The sequence below is a fragment of the Protopterus annectens genome, chromosome 4.part0 (genome assembly GCF_019279795.1).
Source record: "Protopterus annectens isolate FY-2018-M chromosome 4.part0, PAN1.0, whole genome shotgun sequence".
Taxonomy (NCBI): Eukaryota; Metazoa; Chordata; order Ceratodontiformes; family Protopteridae; genus Protopterus; species Protopterus annectens.
This window is the reverse complement of record NC_056733.1, coordinates 1,565,579,070-1,565,592,983: the sequence shown is the minus strand read 5'-3', so window position 1 is coordinate 1,565,592,983 and position 13,914 is coordinate 1,565,579,070.

Below are 13,914 nucleotides of genomic sequence, written 5' to 3'. Positions count from 1 at the left end.
CGCTCCTATCATCATCCTCCTCTTCCTTGTTCATTTTGCTGCACCACTCACCTACTTATCTACCCACTAGGAATATATAGTTTCTGATCAAGAGCTGATATTACATCACAGATAGTACTTTATTTCTATGTATAACTACTACTATGCACACAACAACTTTGTATTTGTACCACCAAAACTGTATATTTAATAACTATGTATGTTCCCACTGTCTTGCTTGTATGACTTTTGAAACTTGTATGTAACATTGTGAATTTTGCTTGTGACCATCAAACTTTGTAACTGTTCTATGGAGCTTTTCTCCCCAGGCCTCTGCTGAAAATGGGCTTGACCCAGTCAAACCATCCCAGTAAACAAATGTAAAATAAATAAATAAATAAAAGAAATATGCAGTTAAGTTCAAACATAGTCATGATGAGCAATTAAAGATGCATTATACATTTAAAGACACCACTGCAGCATCAATACCAGACAAACAGAAAGACACACATACATAATGTATAAATATATTTACACCTTTGCTACAGGGGATGGTTTTCTTTATCTTATTGAGAATTATGACAAATAGAAACACAGTTAATGTTCCCTTTTGCATCTAGGATACTGAAGACTGGGAACAAGTTAGTGTTCCTAGTCTGGAAGATGTCACCAAGGAACTGAATAGTACTGCTCTGTAAGTTGAACTTATAACAGTAGATGTTTAGATGATCACTGCTGCAGCAGCCTTAGCTATATGGGTTATATCCTGCCAAGAATATTACAGCCGGTCAGCTTCCAAAGTTTCAGGACACCTGCTATGTGCCCAAACTATCAACCTGCTTGAGCTGAGCTAACTAAAAGGCAAGTTTGGGAGCAAAGCCCTTCAGTGCTTTCCTGCCAGCAGAAAGAGGGAGTCTGAGTCCTGAAAGGACAATCCTAGGATCAGCAAAAAATAAATAGCCACACCCTGGCATAAAAACACACCAAATACAAAGGGAGTGGAGGGAGTAGCTACTGTAGCAGTGATTATTCAATCATCTACTGTTGTTTTCTATTTGGGTAGATTACCATAGCTAACTATATTTGGGAGGTGGAAGGAGAAGGGTCCAGGACCCCCAGGAGAATTGTCCTAGCAAAGACTGATTTAGACCTAGAGAAGGAATCAAGCTTATAGTGCTTTGTAAAGGTATAGACAGAGGACCAAATAAATAGCAACTTCTACAATACTTCTAGAATCCAACCCTTTTTAAAAAGCCATAAATTAAGCCAAGGCTTTGGTAAATTGTGCATTGACTCTGCCTGGAATATATTTGTTATGATGAGAATAATAAAATGTAGTAGCCTGAGACAACCATTTGGATATAGCCTGCTTTGACACAGGTTGTCCCTCTTCATACCTTCACAAGAAATAAGTAATTGATTTGAAGAAATGAAAGATTTAGTTCTGTCAAGGTAGCACCTGAGTTGTCTGCGAACATCCAAGGTATAGAGTATCCTTTCTCTCTCAGTTTTAGGTTTCTGAAAGAAAATGGGAAGATGGACAGTTTGGCTTAAAGGAAACTTGGATACCAATTTAAGCATAAAAAGAAGGATTAGTTCTCAAAAAGCCCTGTCTCTGTGGAAAATGAGATGGGTTGACTCATAAGAGCTGGCAACTCAGATAGCCTTGTTGATGTGGTCAGAGCAATAACTAAAACTGTTTTTTATGTTAAGAACCTCATGTCAGCCAGATTAAAAGGTTCAAATTGAGCAAGTGTTAGCTTCTTTAACATAAAATTAATATTCTAAAAAGGGGCCACCAGTTTTCCAAGAGACCAGTAATGAAAAATCCCATTCAAGAACATTTTAACATGTGACTGCATTGGAAGAGGAAGATCCATGGGCAGACATGCTGAAATGGTTGATAAATGAACCATGATAGATGAATAAGAAAGACCAGAGGATAGTAACTCACACAAATACTGTAAAACCAGAGAACAGTTAGCCCTGACTGGGTGCTGGTTATGTTGTTGGCATCAAACAGAGAACCTTTTCAATTTGCTAATGTATGATTTTCTAGTAGTAGGCTTTCTTGTCGTCATTAGTACCTGCTCCACATCCTCAGAAAACAGGTGCTTAGAATGAATTTAGACACTATCACAAAGGCTGTCAATTGAAGATGATTGATGTTGGGTGTATCACATACCCCTGGTCTTGTAAGAGTAGATCCATTCTGTAAGGAAGCTTGTTGTAATTGCTACTGGCCATTTCCAAAAGACAGGAGAACCAAGGTTGCCTGGATCATAAGGGAGTCACTACAATGATCTTGGGGAATTCCATCTGAATCTTCAAAGTTCTCTGGATATTACTAGAAATGGTGGAAAGGCATACTGTCCAAAGAAAAGAAAAGGCATATGTCTTCTGGGCCTTCTTGCATGAGGTTCTGAAACAGAATTTTGCAAGTTGATTGCTCATAGAGGAGGCACACAGGTCTACTTAATGAATTCCCCACAGGTGGATCAAACCTTGGAAGACACTCTGATCTAGTTTCCATTTATAAGAGTCAGCTCTGATCCTGATCAGCTTGTCTGGCCCACAATTTTCCTCTGACAGAATGTAGGATGCCTATAGAGTTAGAATGTGCTGTGAAGCTATATCCAAAGCTAAACTGGCTAGTTTGCAAAGGGTGTATGACCTGGTCCCCCCTTGCTTGTTCATGTACCACATGTCTGTGTATTGTCTGTAACCACATGAAGACATTGATGGTTGAGAGAGTTGAGTGCCTTGATCAGGGTAAGCACACCTTGATATTTATGTACTTGCATCTTTTCTTGATGTCTCACACTCCCTGCACTTTTATCCCTCCTGAAACTGCTCCCCAAGTAAAGCCCAAAGTGTCAGTGACTGCTTTATAGAAGGCAGGCAGAACAAGAGACCTGAATTAAGGATATCAGATGTTTCCACCAAAAGATTTCTTACAAATCCCAGCACTGGGATCTGAAAAGATAAGGAGTGTTGATGCTGGGATCATAGAGATTTTGGATACCACTGCATCTTTCTCATGTGAAGTCTTGTCAGGGGTATCAAGAGAATTATAGATGCCATGAGGCCCAAAATCATGAGGTATTTTCTCACAGTGATCGCAATCTGAGTTGATAACCTTAGAAATAGATTTAAATAATGATCTATTTTTTCCTGGGGAAGAAATTCTCTTTGAACTGAGGAGTCCAGTTGACATCTCAGAAACAAAATCCTGTGTGAGGGAGTCAAGAAAAACCTTTGACTGTTCTTTTGGAAACCCAGTTTGTGAAAGAGATGTCTCGCCCAAGGGAAAGAAATTCCTTACCCATTGAAAAAGACTCTTCAAAGAAAAGCAATTGTCTAAATATGGAAAAATGTGGATACCATGTAGCCTACAACGAGCTATAATCAGAGATAGACATTTTGTGAACAGTCCTGGTGCAGTGCATAGTCCAAAGGGTAAGACACAGAACTGATAATGTGATTGAGACATGCAAAATCTTAAGAAACGTCTGAAGTCTGGATGAATAAGTGATGTGATGACCAGCATCTTTTAAGTCTCAGGTTGTGAAGTGAAAACATTTTGAATCTGAGCACTATCACAAACAGGTTTAGGAATGGAAGATCCAGAACTAGCCTCCAAGTATTTTCTTTCTTTGGCACTAGAAACTTCCTTTAATAAAAACCCTTCCCCAGCTGTGAAGGAGGAACTGGTTCTATCACACTGTGGGCGTTTGATAAAGAATAGGTGGAAACAAAAAGTCTGATCTGCAGAATGAGGAATGGCCACCATCCCATGTAAAGGAAGAATTTCCTCCCACTCCCATCTGTAACCTCAATGAATGATTTTCAGAACCCATTTGTATGAAACAATATGTTGCCAAAGAGAAAAATGGAAATTCAGACTTTCTGGAAGAGAAAAGATGCCAAGGTGGGAGGGGGTCACAGGGTCTCTTGAATAGTCATTCAGACTTGATGGCCTTCCTCGGCTTTGGGAGGTTTAGGTTTGAGCCTTCTGTTTTGGAACTCCTTGCCATTTCTTCTTAAATTTCTGCTTACTTGAATTCTGTTTATTCTGTTTTTTTTTCAAACATCAAATACCAAGAATGTAAGCTAAGTGTAGAAAAACAATCCAAGACAAAAAAATCACCAACAACAGCAAATTCCAATGAAACAAATAATGAACTAAGAGCTTTTTTCCTCACTTCAACACTGGACCTCTTCAGAATAAATACCACATCAGTGCGGATTTGTGTATGAAAGCATTTAATTTGTTAAATCTTTTTTTAAGATATGCTGTTGTTGGAGTTTTTTTGTCTTGAATTATTTGTTTTTTTTTTTGTTTGTTTTGCCAAAATTGGATAAGGAAAGATAAGGAAAGGAAATAAAATCTATTGGACAATTTGTAAAAGGAGGGCTGAAAATTCTTAGAGATTCTCTGGGTCAAATTGTCCCTTTCATTATACCTTTTGATCACCTCTGCAGCAGAGGGGCTAAACACTAAATCTCTCTCCAAGGGAGAATTTAAAATATTTTTTTTTTACATTGTCTGGGAGGTTCTGAGAATGCAGCGGAGCAAGCCTCCTTAAAACAGTAGCAGTGGCCATAGCCTGGAAGAAGCATCAACACAGTCATATATACACTGCAAAGAATGAAAAGTGAGTTGTACAACACAAGAAACTAAGTTAAAGCAGATTTTATTCACAAGACGCTGTAGATAAATCATTCCTCATACTTTTATACTTTTATACTTTGTCAGAACAAACTTTAACATATGACCCTGACAATTCAAAATTCTGAAAATCAAAGTAGCAGAAGCATACACTTTTTACCCTTCTTATCAGTAATTTCCCATCCTTGTTAGAAAAAGTAGGACTGGAATTACCTAAGTGTTTAGCAGCAGTGGAATCTACTAAGACTAAAGCTGCTGTGTCAGGTTTGGGAATAGTGTATAAAAGACTGAAGTAACTTTATACATCCTGTCTACCACTTTAGAGACAGCTGGCTGGCTATCAGGAAAATTGCAGACAATAAGACACACATCATCTAAAGCAGACAGGACAGGAGGAATGGGTGTAGGTTCTGGAAAATCCTTGTCTACCAACTCATAGTATTTTCTTAGAGACCGAGAAACCCCAGTGTTCACCTACTGAAAACACTGAGGCATTCTAAAAATAATCTCAGAGAAAGAGAACCCCCTACAAGGAGAATAAGAAACGGAGCTCTTCTCCGAGTCTGAATCAGAAATCTAAGGGACAAACTCTGAATCTGTCCCTTTATCTGTTCAGATTCAGAACCTTGAATCTCCTCAGAAAAAGACAAATCTCTTTTTCTATTATCAATAGCCTAAATTAAACCCTGAGCTAGTGCCAGTGCCAGTAAACTCCTCCTTTCCAAAGCAATTTGAGGAGTAGATACGTGCTAGGCTTTCTGTTTCTTTTTGATGGGAAAAATTGAGTAGTTCATGTTGCTAATGGCAGCAGCTGTCTTCCCAAGGATGGGCACAACATTATGACACAAAACTGAAACCTTCTCTGCTCCCTCTCCCATGGCCAACAAGAATGGCTTTCTCTTACCCACTGAGGGTACTCCAACAGCCACAGATGATGTGTCTAACCACCTGACTACAGTGGCTGTATGTGCTACACCAGAGGGATCTGGGTTAAAAGATGAGTTGTCTGAGGTACAACAAATGGCCACAGCAAAATCACCCACCTATGGCTGATGAAAAATTGCTAGCAACTGCTGTGGTTTTAAAGACTGTTTGCTTAATTTCTTCACAGAAAATAAATTTCCAGTTAGTATACACTAATTTTAAACTGACAGAAAGAAATGAGTGCTTGGTTTAAAAGAACATTAGAGTCTCAAGATAGGTCATTAAATAAAAACACTCCTAGCTTTAAAATAACTTTCCTGAAGAGGAAAGTAATAAGATATCAACGAAATATAAGAAATGTATTTTTCCCCAAAGGGAACGTATTTGCTCAACAAAGAAAAACATAAGCCAACCATCAATCCTCGAAAGCCTCAGAGGAGTATACCCTTCAGTGGAAGTAAATCTGTGAAGGGCTTCACACAAAAACTTATCTTTTAGTCAGCTCAGCTCCAGCTGCTTGACAGTTTGGGTGCATGGAAGGTGCCCTGAAGCTCTAGAAGCTGGCCGACTGTTATATCCCTGGCAGGATATAACTCGTATAGCTAAGATTACTTCAGCAGTGATGAATATGGAGAACACAGTTCCAGTGTCATAAAAATTCAGTTCATGGCAAAAACCAGTGCATTTTCTTTTCATATTTTGGGTTATAATGGACTGCATTCTGATATGTCATCAGATATGTGGAATATGATCCTGTGGAATTGTATACAATTAAAGTAATTTGAATGCATTTATTTGTTTATCACATAGATGGGCTGCTTTAAAGCATTCTTGATAGCCATGACAGAGAAAGAGGCAGTTATAGGGTTCCTATTCAATTTACACAAGCATTATTCAAGCATAGTTTATTTGCATATTGCTGCTTGTAGTTACATGCTTTACAAGCTAGTTGAAAAGACCATTAAGTATCACCTACTCACATGAAGAGATAATACTGTTACCTAATCATACACTAGTTATGTTTATTTATTTTATTTATTATGATTTGTTTACTGGAAAAGTCTGATTGGGCACAAAAAAGTGACTACTTTTCAGTGGTGGCCTGGGGAGAAATGGAATACATACAAACATAGTAGTTATAATATATGCATGCAGCAGTTTTGCAAGTTTGGGAATAAAGTAATAGTACAGGACTTTCAATGGATAGTATATACAGTGAAGAAGTTTAGTTTGACAGTACAAAATTTTTGCTTTTCAATGCAATAGTTTGGCCTTTATATATGTGTAGATATATATATATATATATATATATATATATATATATATATATATATATATATATATATATATATATATATATATATACACACACAATACATACCATGAAGTATATGATGTTAAACATAATGCAAACAGCATTAAACAATGCATATTTAGAGAGGTAAGTTAATAATTATTCAGAAAATTCTGATTTAAAAGCCCACATTTGCACTTGTTTCCCCCTTTCCTGTAACTAGTCTAGTCCAGATACAGGTTTGCTGTATCCAGGACTGTTTGTAAGCTCCTGAGCTCCCCAAACCTTGTCTGTGTTGGAGGAAAGCCTGCTAGCTTTTTAGTGGGAGTGGTAAGCACTAGGTAACCTATCTACCACATAAAGAGTGGTTTCTGGTTCAGAAATTGTAGTTATTGGCCATTTGGGCAATTATTCCATCTCTCTCAACTTTCTGATTTAAAAGCCCGCATTTGCATTTGTTTCTTTACTTTAACTAGTCTAGTCCAGATACAGATTCTTAGTTTTAGCACTTGAATTTGCTTATTCGTGCTCAGCATTTGTTAAGAACTTGTTGTAAGCACTAAATAAGCTACAAATTACTACAGCACTCAACCTTCCTCATTACCTAGAGGAAAACATTTTTTGTACTTACTTTCCTCACTTGCTTAGAGAAAAAAGCTCTTGTACTCACTTTCCTCACTTGTCTAGAGGAAAATAGTTCTTTATTCAGGCATGTCCAATGGTCAGCTCCCAGTGTTCTCTCCTGTATATCTGATGAGTCTGGGCATCTTGGGGCAATGTAGCAATTGCCTCATGTACATAGACAACCCTCTTCTCCTACCACCCAACACTACAACCTGTGAGAGATATCTAGCCAAACTGGAGATAAAGCTCTCTCCAACCAAAGACTGAACTTGACAGTCAAGAGGAGAAGGTAAACACTTGTACCACGCCAGACTCATCACATAGTCCCACTAAACCTACACCACCAAATTCCGCACATAGAAACACAAAAACATTCATGGAGACTCTCAATAACAATCTGCTCAAGCAACAGAGACCTCCAAAGCAGAAACATACGCAACCTCCACCCCCCCCAACAAAACCCAAATGACACATAGCCCACAGACTCAGTGTGCCACACAACCACAGTCCATAAGGCAAAACAACATATCCAACACACTAGTTATAGGTGACTCTATAGTCAGGCACACTGATGTTCCACTCACCAGGCTAAACAAGGAGAAGATTACTGTCAGCTGCCTGTCAGGTGCCAGGATCCGCCACATAACCCATGCACTCAGGTCACTCCACAACAAGTATAAATAATACTCTGTCATTGTCCATGTTGGTGTGAATGACCTGAGATGTACCTCCCTGGACTACATGAAAAGAGACATGGAAGAGCTCTCCAATCTTGTAGCTCAGGCAGGTATGACCCTAGCCCTGAATAACATTCTGCCATCACCCAGAATGATACTGCAGTAAAAGAACAAAATGATTGACTTCAACAATTGGCTAAGCTTCTGGTGTCATTCTAAGGGGATCCAGTATCTGTCTGCCTGGAATGACATGGTTGATAGACCATGATGCTTTGCCAGAGATGGCCTGCACCTGTGGCCCGTAGGATTCCGGATACTGGCTAAGGCTCTTGCAACCCCTATAGTGCCTTTTTTAGGCAAGGTTCAAATGACAAATTCACCACCATAACAGGGACAGGTAAGCAAAAATTGAGGGTAATGCTACTCAATGCTAGAAGTCTATATCTCAAATTGCACTCACTCGAGGCACTCCTTAAAATGGAGAACATCGATATCTGTGCAGTGACAGAGACCTGGTTCAAGGCTCCAGAGAGCACCTCTGCACTACCAGGCTATAACTCATACCACACTTTTCAGCCATATAACCTGGACCGGAACACCAAAGGCGGAGGTGTGTCCATATACATTAAGGATATCCACACCTCCAGGCTGTGTGCTCAGCATAATGCATCCGAGGTTATCCAAGTGCAACTAACTCTGGGCAAAACTGCAATCCAAATTGAAGCTTGCTACAGATCCCCCACCATGCCCCAGGATTCCCACTCCTCTTTTCTTGATATACTGGAAAATATTAGGGTTCAACCAAACACACTAATAATGGGCAATTTCAACTACCCCACCATTAACTGGGAAAACTACTCATGTACCAACTCCTTTGCTCAACGCTTTCTGGAATTCATATATTCCAATTCCCTGGATCAACTTATCCACACCCCAACCAGGGGCAACAATATCCTAGACCTAATCATTACCTACACGAGTGACCAGTGTTCCACACCTGAAGTCAACTCCTCATTGGTCCGATCCGACCATAAACTAATCACCCTAGAGATCCACATCCCACCCGCACCCCCCATTAAGGAAACCATGGTAAAAAATTTCTCCAAAGCCAACTTCATGCTTCTTAAGACAGAAGTGGTGAACTTCATGACACCCATGCAGATAGAGAATACAGTTATGACTGCTGAATCCTACACTAATGCACTCTATAAGCACTTATACTAGTGCATGGATCGTGCTATCCCAAACAGAACCCAGATGCTATCCTCCAAACAAAGGAAGCCAATCTGGTGGTCCTCTGCCATAAACAAACTGTGCAACAGTAGGAAGAAACTGTTGCAAAGGAGAGTAAAATTCCATGAGTGGAGAAGCTCCCTGGTCAGCCTCAGTAGAAGCTGAGATCCCTTATAAAATCCTCCAATGCTAGCTATGAAAACAAAATCACCACTGATTCTAAGGACAGCCACAAAGCATTCTATAGCTATGTCAAGAATCTCAATGGCAACACCCAGATCTGCTCTGAGTTACAGCACAATGGCATGAAAATTACAAAACCAACTGATATTGCCAACATCCTGGCAGATAGGTTCAATGCTAACTTTACCCCCCTCTCACCCCCTAAAGGGCCCATATCTATACAGGAAGAATGCAGAGTCCCTGTAATCACAACTATGCAGGTAAAAGCTGCACTCTCTAAAGAAAAGAACACAGCATCCATGGGACCAGACAACATCCCAGGTTGCGTTTTACACAAACTTCAGAATGAACTGGCTCCACACCTAAGCACCATGTTCAATCATAGCCTCACATCAGGCTTTGGCCCACTGAATGGCACACAGCAACAGTTATCCCACTCCACAAAGGGGGAGCCTCCACTGATCCCGGGAACTATCGCCTTATTAGCCTGACAAGCCTGGTCTGCAAGGCCATGGAAAATTATCATCATGGAACTCATAAACAAAGACATTGGTAACCTCCAAACTCTGGACCCCACCCAGTTTGGGTTTGTGAAAGGCAGATCATGCCTCCTGAACCTGATCAACTTCTTTGAGTCACCAAAGCTGTAGACGAGGGTGAAGTGGTTCACACAGCCTATCTTGACCTCGCCAAGGCTTTCGACACAATCCCCCATTCTGGAATTATAGCTAAACTCACTAAACTAGGTATAAATCCCTACATCACAAGATGGGTTGCCAACTGGCTCACTGACAGAACCTGCACTGTAAAAGTTGCAGACTCCAAATCTGACTTCAAACCTGTGACAAGTGGAGTATCACAGGGTTCAGTCCTGGGACCTCTCCTGCTTGGTATCTACTTCTCTGAAGTACAGGCTAACACAGAAGGCCTCTGACTAACAAAGTTCACAGATGACTGCAAACTAGAAGCCATAGTCGAGTCCCCAAATGATGTGGACATCCTACAGAAGGGCCTCACTGAGACAGATGCCTGGTGTCAGAGCCATGGCCTAAAACTCAATGCCAAAATGTGCATTGTCATCCCCTTTGCTAAAAACTCTGTACCCATGAACTACCACATAGGCAGCAATCTACTAAACACTGAATGTGTGATAAGAGACCTTGGGACCCAGGTGTACAATAGTCTCTTCTTTGATAATCACATTGCCACAGTAGTCAGGAAGTCCTTCTGTGATGCACACCTCATCACAAAAGGGTTCTCATCCAGGAAAAAAGAGGTCATTGTTCCCCTCTACTCGACACTCATTAGACCCATTATAGAGTACAATGTCCCTTTTGGAATGTACCTCACAAGACATCTGCAGCAGCTGGAAAGGCCACAGAAGTACCTCAAAAAGAGGATTACTGGCCTCAAGCAGATGCCCTACACTGACCATCTAAAAAAACTCCAGCTTTACTCTGTAGCATAACGCCTACTCTGAGGTGATCTCTGCCTAAAATACCCAGAGCTGTTGGACATGCTACACCTAATGAAATCCCAATCCCTCTGAGCTACATGCTCTAGGGACTTAAACCTTGTCACCACAATAAACAGAAAAATCTTGATGAGTGGATGAGAACTAGGAAATATACCCCAGGGATCACTACTGTGGCTCTGCTCAACAGTGGCATGGGAAAATAACTTTCTTGGGTGGTGTAAGCCAGGGAACCTTGTTGGCTAGGGTACTTAAGCCCTTGGGCTAATAGCCTAGTACCTACCTATGAACCGGTGAACCTATGAAAACAGAGTTGGTTACAGCTTAAAGTGCATGGGTTTTAGATCTTGACATTTATATCTGTTGCTAGAGGACTGGTAGGAAACAATACATGAAAACCTAAAATAGGCAAAGAAAATAAAACTGTACTTGGCATGTCAAACTAGAAAAGACACTCAGGTTTCAAGGGTGGTTGCAGGTGCTCAAGGAGCCCATAAGAAAATGTCATTTATCCAGTGGAGACCAGAAAAAAACATTTCCTGTGCTTGACAGGAAGGGATGGGGCAACTTGCTAGCAATGAACCTTGTGTAAGTGAAGGACAACCATCACAGCCCATTGTACATACCCATCTATCTCTGCAAGTTGGTTATCCACAGAGACCATAAGACTTAGAAAAAGAATCCTTAAACTACCCTTAATGTCTAAATGACAGCCCCTCCTGGTCAACCCTTGTCCTGGTACTGGGGAATGAAAATACCATTTGGCTAGGAGGAAGCTGATGGTCAATAGACAATAGGAGAAAAGAGTGCAAAATAAATTAATGTACTCTTGAAATCTACGCTTGTGGTTTACAGAACGTTACTTTAAAACTGGTGATATTTCACATCTTGAAATTATAATCAGTGAAGTAGTAACACAGGAGATTGTCTGATGTCTGTAAGCACTCTAAACATTGGTACAAAACTAATGTGTTGAGTCTGAAAGCAAACAGGTCATCACAAATGGAAGCAGGACAGTTTGACCCCAAACGTTTTGACCCCGGTCAGGTTGACCTCAGTGTAATTGTATATACTGTCATATTAAAATTCACATTTATCAACTATGAGAATATTTATTGGACAGTTTGACCCTGAACTATTTGACCTGAATTAAATTTAATAAAAGCATTTTACTCCTTGATATTTTAATTAGTAATTTTACATAAGAATTTAATATATTATTTAACATTTTAGTGTATGAATGTTAATTTAACATTTTATTTAATGTATAAATATAATTAATTTAATTAACAATCAAATGAAAATGTTTTAAACAATATATATTTATATATATATATATATATATATATATATATTTATATATATATATATATATATATATATATATATATATATATATATATATATATATATATATATATATACATATTTTTTAAGTTATCCCATTAAGAAATTGTGAGCAAAGAATATTTTGCTCTGTCTAATCACAGGTTATTTTCTGCACAATTGTGTATGACTGCCATATGTTTTCACTATTCTTGCTGAGAATTATAAACTATTATAAAGCCTTGTTACAGATCTAGATATGGAATGTGTTAATACAGGGGTCAAAACATCTGGAGTCAGAATGCCCTGTACCTTGCTAAAAAAATCTCCTTCAGGAAGAAGTCCCATTCACCACACAGCATGGCTTCTGTCTCTCGCATAATACTAACACTGCACTTCTGACCTTTGCAGATACTGTTAATAAAGCTACAGATAACAGAAAACTAGTCTCCTCCTTATTTATGGACCTGTCTAAAGCCTTTGACATAGTTTGTCACAGCAAATATCCCCTTCAAATGTCCTCACTAGGTCTTACTCAGCTCACCCTTCTATGGTTCAAATGCTACTTGTCCAATAGGTATCAGTCAGAAAAGTGGCAATCCACTCTCTCTCCATACCTCCCAGTCACCATCAGTGTACCACAAGGCTCTATCCTTGGTCTCCTCCTCTTTAACATTCTCACCAACACCCTGCATACATCCACACTACATGCCTCCCTAATACACTACTGACATGACTCCAAACTCATATGGACATCTGACAACCTGGCACATCTCTAAAACATTACTCAGGAAGATTTAACAGCCACTGAAACATAGTTTTGTAACTTCTAACTCATGCTCAACAACCCCCCAAACCTTTTTGTCTTCAAATCCTTATCTCATGAAATAACAAACATTTTAAATCTTCTCTCTTAATACAACCACTGAAGTCACTTCTCATAGCAAATTATTAGGGGTGATAGTGGATGATAATGTTAAATTTGATCTGCATATACAAAATTGCATTAAAAAAATCCAACAAAAGCCACGGATGCCTTCTAGAGCTAAAAACTGTCATACCAGTGCAACTAAAACTACACTTAACTTACCTCCTTCCATACCTTAAGGCACTCCCAAGCTTACTGACCTCCAGGCATCACAAAAATCAAAACTTGAACAATGTCATAATAAAGTAGCTAAATTTGCAGCAAACAACCTTTTCACAACCCACCACTCTATAGCACTAAAAAGTACAGGCTGGTTACAACTACACAATCAGCTAACATGTACACAACTTCTTACCACCTATAAAATTATCAAGCATCCATCTGCTTTTCTAGTACTAAATACCAGTTTACACAAATATGTTTCCAATTGGTTATTACAATCCAGTGACCAAAAAATCCTTTCTGTCCACAAACCTATCAAATCTACTGAGCATTGTCTGTACTTGTACCATGTTGCAAAGGCCTCAAACTCCTTGCCTGTATCCATCAGTTTAATACTTTCCCTCCAGTCCTTTAAAACCATTCTGAAAAACTTCCTAC